The following is a 12,423-nucleotide window of genomic DNA, read 5'->3' on the forward strand; positions in this document are numbered from 1 at the left end:
GAAGACCCAACACCGAAATGTGGAACGTTCTTATAGGTCAATGATAGACCTGTTCAGCACCCCTCAGTCCACATGGAGAAATCTCAAAGTACTTTGGAAGATAAAAAGATTTACAAGTCGGTGTTACTGATTAAATACCTCACCGATCCATTGATAGACAATTGATATGTCATCTGTAAACTCAGAGTTAACTATTAATTAATAATTATTTAGCGATTAGCATCAACTGACAACACAATTAAATAGGTCTTAGTTTTTATTTTTATTGATAACTTAAAAAAACGTCGATTGACTTATTTGTTAATGTTACGCGTATTTGCTTAATAAAATCATTGCATGTAAATTATTTTCACCAATTAAATATTATATGGCCAACAATCAGTTATTTAACAATTATGAATTACATATATTTCGATATTATATTACAATATTACATTATCTCCGTCCGCTCGATATAAATACGAATGGAGATAAAATAATATAATGGAATGTTATCGTTTCATTAATTTTGTATGTCCATGTACCTTATTTTGTTATGAATTTCATGGTGCTAAAAGCAATTTCCTGCAGATCGTATGCTATAAACTGAACGTAATTAAAAGTATAGCAACTATCCTGGGTCCTGCCACACACCTGCTTATAACCGTGAAGCCATAAATGTTTTTCTATTTTGTGCAGGCGTTAACAATGGTAAACCTTCTTCTCATATGAAAAAAATGGCTTATGAAAATTTCAAAATTAGAAAATCACAACTGTTACGATACATTTTGCAAAATGGAATTTAAAGTATAATGATCGTAAATCGTTGTTACGCTGGATCGACCCGACTAAAATTAACGCGGGTTCCCCATTATTTTCACACGCTATGCCATGATTTGGAATATTTAGATCAGTCAACTTTCAATCGTAAGAATTTTTAAAATTTCATTCTTTTTAAATATACATATTTATTGCTATGTGTATAAAAATATACATGGAGTAAATACTACAATAATAAACTTAGTAGGTTGACACAAGGGGCGAAAGCTCGCGCAGGTGCCCCTTATACAGAAAAAGTCTGCATGAAGTGTCCCACATAATAGAAGCTCGTCAAGCCTTGGCTCGTTACAGAGAGCGTGTAGGCATGCTGCCGAATTTAAGAATGGTTCTTGGCCATAGTTGCGAGTTTCTGGGTCCTCTGTTTCCGCTTTTTGAAGGACGTCGGGTTTTTATTTTTTATATAGTTGTGTTCTGAGTGTTTTGTTTGATTAATGTAAGTGGTGAGGAGTGATGGTGAAATCTCGGGTTACCATTGCAACAGTATATGTGTTTAGGGTTGATGGCGGAATATTTATAAAGGTCGGTCATCGACTCTAATTTAGATTAGATTAATAATGCGTGTCGAAGGAGGAATATCGGATACTACACCTACTAATCAGAATGAGTGCAATGCATGAATGTATTTATATTAATATATAATGAATGTATTTATATTATTTGTGCGACTGACTTTTCGAATTTAAATAGTGTTAGGGTAGTTTATAGGGTGGGGAAATGAATTATCTGTTGACAGGCCCGTTGGAGCTTTATCCCGTTGGTTGGGAAGCAACGATCTCCTGGGCATCTGGCTTAACGGGATTTTATCGAAGCACCAACATAACCAGGGGTTGAAGCCCCTGATGTATAAGGTTAGCATATGGAGGAGTGACAATCCTTTGGGGTGAAAGCCCATATTCCAGTAACCTTATTAAGGTTTGAACTCTAAAGAGTTTTCCTATGGTGGCTAGTAGTTGAGCCGCGAAATGCATAGCTATTGAATAAAATAAAATATTTGGTTGGAAAAAGTGAATTACGTAATCTGAATAATAAATATGAATAACCTCCGTAAATTCAGTAAAACGAGGATCTGGACATTTAGACATTTTGAACTGCAAGCTTTATACAGTGCTTACTATCGTTGGTAGCATTACTTTCAAAAGTTATTCCAAACGTAGATATGGACATAATGTTTTTGAAAGGTAAAAACTTCTATTTTAGACATGTGCCGATCACTAGTAAATTCGTAGGGGTTTACCCTCAATGTTTCAGAACTTACATTTACATACTTTTGTATGTGTTACGCTAAAAACCTGGGGAATAGGAAATAAAATTTTATAATTTGTACGATTCAAATTCAGCGGACAACAGTAAGACCCGCCTCTCAGTGGAAATTGGAGTGGGTGAAGGAAAATAATAGGGAGAATGAAAGAATTAGTTGGGCTCCACGATATTAATCAAGACGGGTTAATACCGAGACCCAAAATGAAATAAGGGTAAAGAAAGGAAAAAAGAGGAAAATGAAATTAAAAGTAAAATACAATCAAACTAAAGTCGGGAAAGGAAAGGAGAGAGAGAAAGGGGAAAAGTAAAGTTAACAGAATTAGGTTTGAACCGCCAACGTTTGAGAGCCAAGGTTGTGACCGTAGCCACTCAACCACAGGCGACAAGTAAGCCTGGGCTCATCCCTCATCATAAGCGAAACCGGAGCTAAATCCATTATCTAGATTGTCTGACCCAACTGGAAAATAATAACAATAATAATAATTACTGTCTACGAGAAGCAAAAAGGCTCATCTCAGCACATATTTGTATGCATGTATATACGTGTATGTCCGGATTTGAGCCTATAAAATCCAAATCCAAATAATAATAATGAAGCTAATGTCAAAACCGTGCTGCTCACAACGGACGGATGCCGTTCCAGAACCACCTTAATAAACTTCAGCGTTAATCGCCGGACAAAATGCTTTTAAGAGAAAGAAGCTCAAAAGAAATCTATCTTGCAATCTCTAATTATTAAAATAAAATAACTAACAACTAGACATAATCTTTTGCCAGCCTCTCACTCGTCCACATAAATCAAAACATAATGTTGTATAAACTAAAAATAACATCCTTAAAAAAAATAAATACAACGGGAAATTACAAATTAAAAATTTACAATTGGAGCTTGCAACTAAAAATTTCAACGATACAATTTCTATGCGTGATATTTCCCGCACGCAGGCAAGAGCAAGCCAAAAAGAAAATCGATTAAGATTTTTTATCCTTTTATTAAACACATGTAATAAATTGCTATCTAACATTTTATAACAATCGTCGGAAGGTTCGTCATGTAGGTATGTGTTCCAGCAGATAAGGCGGCCTTCCGAGAGAGTCGTCACTTGCTTTATATTTTTATTTTCTAGTTCACGGCCTTTCCTCTTCAATGACAATCCTCTCGTCTTTTCTCATAATTATTTTTATATACCTTGTTATATAAAGGACCTGTAAGACTCTAATATTTACTAGAATAAAAAAGAATTACACAGTGTAAATGCAGAGCTAATGTTAAACAGTTTTATAATATTCAAATGTCCTGCCGCTTCAACAAATTATAAACCTATTAAATTGTCTGTTGAAGAAAATATTATAAATTAAATAGAAATTTTAATTATCCTCTGAGCAAATTGTTTTACAACGGTCAATACCTGAAAAATTTTTGCAAATAAATCGAAATGTAATTTGTAAAAAAACTTTCACTATCATAAATAATTTTTTTGACTCTCAATTAAAGAGATGGTGTAATTGCATGAAAAATGTTAGATTAAAAAAATGAAAAACGCAATTCCAAGGTTTTTTTGTTTATAACCCAAACCAAATATACAAAAGTTAGGACGATTATGATTATCGTATGAAAATTAAAATAATAAAAATGTGATGACGTACCATCTAGATGGTTAGAAATTTTATACGCTATAAGAAAATGCAAAAAATCTTTTATTATTTTTAAGCTGTAGCAAAAACACATTCGGGAAAACCCTAACAACAAGCCTGATAAACTGCTGCCTTCTTGAATCGACAATCTTGATAAACGGAAAGTGTGAAGTGATAATAGTACATATATTTTATTTTTTATTTATTTATAGTACGTATATTTTATTTACGTAAAATGATATGATACGGATATTTATTATATCTTTTTTAAAATGATGTAAATAAGCGTAAATTATTTCCATAGTTAAATTGTTTTTCCTAAAACAATTAAGCAAGGAATACAGACTCCAATGTATGCATACATACAAACGAACACTAACTACCCTTTCTTACACAAAACATACACTAAGAATCCTTTCTACTTAGAAGCGTACACACAACCCTTCACACATACTATCTCATTAACGGATGCTCTCTCACTCTCTCACTTACTCACTCTCTCTCTCTCTCTCTCTCTCTCTCTCTCTCTCTCTCTCTCTCTCTCTCACTCACTCTCTCTCTCCCACCCCTCCCTTCCCTCCCTCACTCCCTCTTTCTTCCACACAATTGATATTATATTGCAGACTCCGACGTGATGAAAGTTTGATCACCTCCGAATAACCTGGCTAACCTGACCTCCACTCGGTTTTGTTTTATTATTAATCTTAAAATCAATACAGATTAATAATAAAAATTTTTTTACAAGTTAAATTTAAAATTATTCTATGAGTACAAGACGAATTTATTAGGCAGGCGGTAAAGATTTCGAGGTTTTCATTTCTCACAGGAACTCACTAATTGAAAATTATCCAATTGACTGAGCACCAACTCGCAGTCTATCCATCTCAACTTCATAATTCAACATAAATTTATGTTGAAAGTTATCTGAAGTTAGTCTACCCTATTGGACTTAAACCCGACGAATGACTTAATGAATCATAAGTTCGAGAATATTTTGGAGAAAGCGGGATCAAGTCTGAAACGAAAGAGTGTTTCGTTTACACGGCTTATTTTTGAATGGTTTGCTGATGCAGATTGACAATATTAATGGAGAAATATTTAAATTTATTGAAATTATGGATGTTGAAGTTGCCAAAAAATATTTTTCCTTAACTGGGGATTGTTTACATTTTTAACAGTCAACGTCTTCCCCAATTATGAAAGAGCCCTTTCCTTATTCATTAGTGTTTTCCGTAAGTAAATCCTTTTCTTCCTCATACAATTAAAAAAAAATTGTTTCTTACATTATTATTATAATCATCATTAAACTCTTCTAATCCAAAATGATTGGTGAGTATGTTACTACAATATTATTTTAATGATTATTTTATTATTTTAGAAATTTAAAATCTACTATACTATATTTTCTCGAGCTCTCGTAATACTTATCGTACTCTTTCAAGGACACTTCAAGCTTTTTAAGGTTGGAGTCGAGCAAGATGAATCCGAAAAATAGACTGAAAAAGAAGATGTTCTCTATTGAGTCGAGATGTTGTTGAAGTGGATCGGCCTATATTTTGAGGCGAATCCAGCAATGTTTTCCCGATATTCTTCCATTTCTTGAAAACAACTTTTCCGCTTCGTCATGATTAACAATACAAAACAATATGACTCGACAGAGAGTAAAAGAGTCTTCAGAGCTGCAACGTCACTGCAACCAAGCAAAAGAACAATTAAAATAAACAAAAATGAGTCGGCTTTTTATCAGATGCCACTACTTTCTTTTATAGACTCACTTTTCTACTTCCATGAGTAGGAATCTGATCCTACATAAGCCTTTGCACCAACATGGTATGTTCCGATGTTTCTTCTCCTTGGAAATATCTGCACAGGTTTGTATCTGCTGCTTCGAGTTTATGCATATGCCTCCGGTGTTTGTAGTGTCCTACAATCATTCCAGTTTATACAGGCCCCAGGTTTAGTAAGTCATTTGCTGAGATGTTCTTTAATGAACTTTTTAGCTTGTCGACGTCTTGAAGTTCAATACCATTGACCCGAGGATTTATTGTCAATGGGACTACGTTTTTGTCTATTTAATAAGCCCGAAAAAGATTCAAGGTCCGTAGGAATCTTCATCGCTCTTTCCTTGGCCAATATATTGGCCTCTTCGTAGTCCACCTGCGCTGTTTACACTGGTACCAAAACAAAACTGATTCTATTACAGTCCTCAATGTCTGACAGGGCCTTGATACAATCCCTTACAGCTGTAGATTCTACTACTCATTAGTTGCTTTTATTACCGCCTGGTTGTCCGATTAAATAGCTAATATTTTGCTGGTATTCCCTAGCCTTTTGTCCTTTTTGGCAAAATGTTCAACAGCCTGGAAGATATTAGCAAAATTCCCATGGTTTATATGAATTTTAGTTCTTGACTTACTTTCATAGATACCAGATCCATACTTGGTCTTAGTGCCTGTATACCAGATATAACCGGCATAACTAGCATCCCTTTCTCCCATTCTGCTTTTATCGGGTGTTTTATTTTGAAATTTTTTATCAAATCTAAATTTTTGAATTAAAAAAATCCATAGAACTTTGTCTCTATGAAGTTCCTCCCGAAATTAAATAAATTGGTAAAATAACGTTCGATCATGGTATGGAGTTTTCCTTAACTTAAATTGTCACACCGAAAAAGCGCTGCTTCCCCAACAATTGCGTTTTCCCGAAAGTTATTTTTTTCTTCAACATTTTGTCATGTTTTTTCTGAAACTAGTTGACATATTGGGTGGATCTGGTTTACTTTTAGGGATATAGTACTAATATAAACAACAGACGGTTAATAAATATTACAGGAACTGAGAAAAATAAAATCAATACTTTACCAAACAAATGCTATTTTTGCACACCATTCTAAATTTTGTAATTACTAAAAAAAAATTACTTCTTCCTATAGGTTTTAATAGTGATCGAACAAGCTCAAAAAATTGATTTTACCAGCTTTTACGCTTTATTAGAAAAAACGTCTTGGGGTTTTCAGAAAAACCGCTGGTAGTGGTAACAAAAAGTTTCAACACTACTAACGTGTTAAAAAAATTACTGTTTTAATAATACATTGTTTCAAATATGTACAAAAGAATAAAGACGTGACCAACGGTGCGTCATTAATATAAATACATACATAAATTCACTTGTAAAGTGTAAAGTAAAAGAGTAAGACTCGAGTGAGTCAATATCGTAACTGAAAAACACTACTAGAGAAAAGTGCTGATTTCACATTTAGTTATTACAGTAATGGTTAAATGTATCAAAAATTATTTATGGTTTATGCTATCTTGTTGTCAAGAGATTTCTGTTCTCTTAATACAATACGATTTTTTAATAAGTATCTTTTGTTAATATTTGGTATGGTAAATTTGTAAAATAAAATTTTTAGTTTTTATTGCATTTTATTTTTATTATTTTTACGAGGGTTCACGACAGTAGAGGTCATATAAACATTCGTGGTGTCAGTTTTTTTTCCGAATGCAGGATCGCTGGATTCGAACACGGGACCTTTACCCTAATAGTGGGTCGTCAGTGCCTTTGCCCTCTTGACAACCGACACACATTTTAGTTTTTATTGTTATGCCAGAGGTTATATTTTCGTATCTGATGCACAAAATTATTTGACCTAATTTAACTTGTTCATTTGCTCTCTACGGAAGATATTTTACAATATTACATTCAATTCATGGTGTTTATAAAATTAATAATATTTCTTTGTTGAATTAAACCAAAGTCTTCATGAACTTTGAAAATGTGGTAGTGTGTGTTTGTGGAGTAAAACATGCACTTCAAGGGTCGTGAATAAAATCCCGTAAAAATGGACCGTCGTATTTCGTGCGATAAACCAAGTACTATGCCACGCAACTACTTAAAAGAATAATTAACGATCAGTCTGATGAGTTTTTCTTTTCGAGTACAGTAACAAACTTTATTAGCGGAGACATTTAATTTGGATAACATGCACTAAATTTCTCGATGCTAACGCTAACAGTGAATACGATTTAATTTAGAGCAGGAAATGTTTTTTTTGGAGAAAATTAAATCACTGGAAGTAATAGTGGAAAAGGGCTCAATATCGTAAGAGGTTTTCCGTGTAAACGTCCTCTGAATAGAATACTAAACTGCAACGCTCTTGAGTTCTGATGTGGGGTATATCGGACGCCTGAAAACGTTCTGTATTTTGTTTTGTACATCTGCTTAAAAAAAAAAAATTAAAACGAAACATTTCAGCGTAAAACAATTCAGATGATTGGAAGCTTTGCTTATCGTCACCCTTCATGTTGTCGGACGTTTGTTTGATCGTTTTCCTTAATCATTTGAGACCATCGACCAATTCTGTACCTCTTTGCTGAGTAATGGTTTAATATTCTATTATTTGTCTACCTATATCAAATCAATTTGTCAATCTATTTACACATCTCGACGATCAGTCCATCATTTTGAATAGATGAAACAATAAGATTTTTAAAAAATTCTATCTTGAAAGAAAAACCCTGTGATTTTATTGAAAATAAGATAAATAACAATCAAACAGTTACAATCATAACAGACACTGAAACAGACGTGATAATAAGAGAAAAAGTATTACTTTTTTCTAACTGAATAAGTTTAGTTGTTCAGTGAAAGTTGTCATGTTAGAATTCGCTAACTAAATAGGCATACCAGGAAAAATTAAACTTAAACAGTCAGCTTGGAGCACTCCTAAAACAAAACACAAAAGACCTTATGCTTCAAACATGAGTGGACATAATTTTTACATTTACTGAAATAATCAGTTAAAAACAGAAAAATCAATCCAACAAAACTTTTAAGAATAAAATAATTCAATTGGTTACTAAAACAAAGAAATATGTACTTAGATTTATATTTAGAAAAATTGGAAAAAACTAGCGTTTTAACTAAAAAAATTGAAGGGTTACCCTAATTTCTAATTGAGTAGCTTATCATCATCAGGTTCCTGGCCAGGAGGGGTCATCAGCCCTTACAGGAAATCTTCGAATGATTTAGCACACAATCCTTTGGTATCCAATTCTTGGGCCATTATAGGGTCATTCAGGACTTCCCGAATACATTTTGAGCACTAAAGGATAGATTTTTGATGGATCAAACTCATCGTCCTTTTGTTCGAAAGATACACTGAGCTGAAGCCTGTCGGAATAACAGTAGTAGTGTCTAGGTAACTGGACCGACCTGTCGCAATCCAACCCGCTAAACGAACAATAAAGAATACGGTAAAGTAGTTGGCGGCATCCGTGACAGGGTCGTCCGAGAAGCACGGACAAGATAAAGGGTCGTTAGATTATCTAAATTGGAAAGAAAGGATCCTAATCCGACCCAGAATTGGCCGTTCGCGAATGACACATGGACATTTACTTTTAAAAGAAAGTAATAAACGTTAAAGAAATTGAAAGCAGTTTTTCAGGAAAGGAGGCATACTAGCTTCTAAGGAAAAATGGTTTTTCAAAGGCTCTGCTATTGTAAACAATTATCTTGCCGTGACATTAGCTTCTCGTTTGTCACTCAACGCACACATTGGCAACAAAATTGACATTTCTTTAATGCAGTTTTTCTTTCCATTATTAAGTACGGATGTCAATTTTGTGGTTTTATACCTGATAATCTGTTGGAAACTTATTATTATTATTATTAACATTATTCATCAAGCTATTGTCTTATTTTACCTTTAATTTGCTTGAGCACAGCAGAAATTTTCCTTTTTTTTATTTTTATTTTTTTAAGGAAACATGATCATGGTTTTGTATATAGAGATTTTTTATTTTAATTATCACTATTCTTTATATAAAACGTTGGGTGATTGATGATTACTTTTGTGTTCACTGTTCAATGAAAACGTATTTATAAATCAATAAATCAACGATAACATAAGTGGTAAGGGCAGCGGCGTAATGAGCGAAGGTCGAGGGTTCGAATACGGCCAGTGACACTAGCTTTTTCATCTTATCCAAAACCTTAAATTAATTAACATGTATTTATAAGCGTTAATGTCCAGTACAAGGGTATCGATGGTGGAAGATTGAGTATCCCATGGGCCCTCACTTAGATTAGTTATATTATACTATCGGGTTCGCAACCACCTTTCTTGAGTGAGTGAACTGTAAATAGGAAATAATATATACAAAAATGGGTGTGTCCAAGTTTAAAATTGCCTTCGTAATTGGCGGAAATGAAACTAGTTGGCGACAGCCCTTTTATAAAAAAGTTGCAAATTGAAATAAAAATATCTTTTGAAACAAATACTTAATATGTTAACTATAGAAAAAACAAACATAATGCGTACAAATAAAAAAATAATAGGACTAAAGTTATAATAAATACGAAAAAATGTTTTTTTGACTAAACAATAAATGCTAGAGAAAAAAAAATGTTTTCTTTACCTAATATAATTTTCCAACATAAAAAAGTATTTTCAGCTTCAGAAAAAGAAGTAATATTGTATGCCAACAAAATACGTTAAAGAGGCAAAAAATGCAATTTGGGCGAAAAGCTTTATTATTAAGAATGTATAAAATCACGAGTTTTCAGGTTCTATAAACTTAATTTCTTGAAGGTGGGATAATAGGTCATCAAGATGACCTATTATCCTTCCTTCAAGAAGGAAAAATTATAAGTTAAACTGCTGAGGTCGAAATATAAGAAAACATCGTTCTATAATCATTATATATTTGCTAACTTAGTATGTAAAAACGTGAAATACTAAAACGTTAATAATTTCTTTATATTTTTAACAAATTCAACAATTCTTAGATTTTAAATCAATATAATTCACTTCAATCGACTGACTGAATACTTGTAATAAGATTTTCCTACTTTCCGAAAAATGAGCGACTAGAAAACTTGCGACAAGCTGGCAATAATAAATGTTTGCAAGATATAATGCTCATTTTATCAAATAACCCTCTGCCTCGAGTATATGTGGCTGCTTTCCTTCCTGGACAGAGTTGAACTTGGTTGGATCAGCCAGTGGGTTTCAATAAGTTAAGTTCCAATCAGGCGGGGAACTCGGATGATTGCTTCGTGCCCCACATAAGTTACTAAGACCCAAGCCCGATTATCCTCTGCTTGACTGTAGCCCGGTTCGGTTAGAATTTAATAAAACCGTATACATTTTTCATTCAACCTCAACTTAAAGAATTCTAAACTTCTAAAAACTAGGTAAGTTGTAGAAATTCGTTTTAAGTACATTCTTACCAACTGTTCGCAATAGCTTCTTCACAAGTAACTGGAAAAACCGTTTGACCTGCTATTGCCCTTGGGCTTCAGGGTTTTACCATTAAATACCTCTTTTAGCAAACAGAATAATTTTTTGAAAAAATCTCGCGTTAAATAGGTTTTTAAACGATTTTGTACACTTTCAATTTATCGTTGGATCTCAGCATGCTGAAACAGTTATAGCCAACATACTCTGGCAAATACGCGAGTGCTTGTGGCTAAATTCGATTCTACTTTCTATCTTACTTTTAGGCTAGACAAACCTGTAGACCTCTACCACTTGAACTTCCTCACAAAGCTCTTGACCATCCGATCTCAAACGCATTTTTAGCAAACTTCTTCGTAAAAAAATACCCCGGTTGTGATTTATTCATGGCAAATATACTCGGCCAAATTCGTAAATGTTCCATTGTCTACCTTACTTATCCGTTCAACAACATTCTAAGTACCATGTTCTCCTTAAATCTATGGAAATTCGCCTCAGTTATCATGATCAGATGGTCTGAGATCTGATCTTGGGTGATACCGAGTGACATACGAGTGCTTAGGCCACTCCAGGCTATACAAGTTAATTATATTTCTCAATTAACATGTATGCTTGATTTAATTAATTCCACAGTTATAATTTTCTTAAATCTTGCTTAAATTATATTTATGATATTAGATCGACATCAATATCATTTCCAAGGTCTAATATTTAATATTACATTATTCACACTAATGCCACGCTTGGGTTCAAAAAGGTCCTTCCACTTCAGTTGAAGTCACTGGAAGGGCTGTTTCAATAGCTAAAAATTTGAGTATTGTTTGCTTGTAATAGTGATGAAAATGTTGTTAAAAACAAATATTTTTTTTTGACTTAGTAGATTGAAGTAAGATATAGAACCTGTAGGCCATTACTATACCAGCTTAGATCAGGTTCTACCAGAATATATGAAGTATTGATAAACATTAAATAGAATCTTTCAATTAATTAATCTTTATGTAAGGTATTGGTTGAAATGAAAAAAATCCCGCTCTTGACACTAACTTTTTCATTTCAACCAATACCTTACATAAATATTAATTAATTAAAAGAAGTTATTCGGTCAATCGGACCACGAAATACAACGGATTAAATAGAATCTAATTATCGTCCTTGGATACTAAGTAATGTTGATTGTCGATATGGGTAATGGTTTTACACAGGTCATTAATAATACATCAAAAATCAAAGTTTTGATATCATACCATATGATGGTATAATCAAATGGACGAATCATGTAGGCTTTTGGATCATTTTACCTTTTACAGGTTACGTCTCTGGTTGCTGCTTTCTAAGCACGTCCGCTTCAAGCCGTTGGAGAATACTCGTCCCAAACAGGAAACAACATAAACATCCTTTTATATGGACTTATGAACGTTGGGATTTCTTTTTTTATAGTACCCAGAAAACCTTCCTTCATTTTCTTATTT

General features: G+C 33.3%; 1 protein-coding gene across 5 annotated transcripts in view; it reads left to right on the forward strand.

The window, feature by feature from the left end:
• Nucleotides 1-12,423, forward strand: part of LOC106671048 (calcium uniporter protein, mitochondrial) — a 259,353-nt gene that overhangs the window by 123,880 nt on the left and 123,050 nt on the right. The window lies entirely within an intron of this gene.

Source organism: Cimex lectularius, unplaced genomic scaffold, assembly GCF_000648675.2.
Source record: "Cimex lectularius strain Harlan isolate CLEC.00 unplaced genomic scaffold, Clec_2.1 scaffold46, whole genome shotgun sequence".
Taxonomy (NCBI): Eukaryota; Metazoa; Arthropoda; class Insecta; order Hemiptera; family Cimicidae; genus Cimex; species Cimex lectularius.